Source organism: Ceratina calcarata, unplaced genomic scaffold (genome assembly GCF_001652005.2).
Source record: "Ceratina calcarata isolate Rehan_Ccalc_2016 unplaced genomic scaffold, ASM165200v1 scaffold535.2, whole genome shotgun sequence".
In the NCBI taxonomy this organism is placed as follows: domain Eukaryota; kingdom Metazoa; phylum Arthropoda; class Insecta; order Hymenoptera; family Apidae; genus Ceratina; species Ceratina calcarata.
The window spans coordinates 36,844-37,943 of record NW_017176510.1 but is presented as its reverse complement, the minus strand read 5'-3'; the positions used below and the strand labels follow the sequence as shown (position 1 = coordinate 37,943).

General features: G+C 31.9%; 1 protein-coding gene across 1 annotated transcript in view; it reads right to left on the bottom strand.

Moving 5' to 3' along the window:
• Nucleotides 1–1,100, bottom strand: part of LOC108628661 (adenylate cyclase type 5) — a gene marked incomplete at both ends in the record, with an annotated part of 40,434 nt that overhangs the window by 2,689 nt on the left and 36,645 nt on the right. The window lies entirely within an intron of this gene.

Sequence of the window (1,100 nt, the reverse complement as noted above, 5' to 3'; positions counted from 1 at the left end):
AATATTGCAATCTTGCAGTACAATATTTTTGCAACGTTGCATATTTTTACAATATTGAGTGCTGTTGAAGGTATTCAGAGTCGTTACTTATTTTTAAGATCGTCTTAAGCATTTCCTATCCCTGTCTATTCCATATTTCTAGTCTCTGTTGTATATAGGAAACAAGAAGTTAAGCAAACGCTTAAAGTGATTTGGAAAATAAGTTACAATTCTGAATACCGACCAAAGATTGCTCGGGATTCGTGGATTTCGACCACTTGAGCTCCATCTGTGGGAGACCGATTGAACCGTTGTCTGGGACGGCAGTCGACGATTGTTCGACAGAGAAACCTTTACCTGGACGTTTAATTCCTTTCATTCAAAAAATAGTAGAACGCCTCGGCGCTTAGAATGGAGTTCCCTTATTCAGTAAGAGAAACGCAATGACAGTCTGACTTATTCAATCACTATTGACACTTCTACTCTTCATGAAATAGAGAACAGGATAATTCTTGAAATATTCCAGAAGATTTACAGTTCCTTGGTCGATAAACCTAAAGTCGCAGACTGCGGATTTTTATGTGAAGTAATACATTTGTAATGTCAATGTGCGAAATGAAGTCTAAATAAAGAATCTTTTTTTTTAAATGGCATGTCTGGAAAGTTCGTTTGGATTTTTATTGAGAATTTAAGGGCAGTGCATTCAAATTTTGATGTGTATTTATGGTTTTATTGAATTATATGGTACTTTCTTCCATATTGTTTCTTCATTTTTCAAATTAAGGATTCTATCCCTAAGTATCGTTCCACTAGTATTTATTTTATTGAGAATAATTAGTCTTTAGAATAGCTTAAATTCAAAACGTAGTAACTACAATTATGATTTTCACTTCATTTTTTAATACATCATTAAATATAGACATAATCACATTGAATAATGAATCATTCTAGGGATGCCTGAGATATCAACTTTTAAATGTAGACACATACGTTTTCAATCACTTCTATATAGTCAGATTTGTCCTAATCCATTCGAACTTTCCAGACAACCAAATAATAATACATATATATATCACTTTTGATATTTTCTTAAATTAATTTTTTATATTGTTGACTATTTT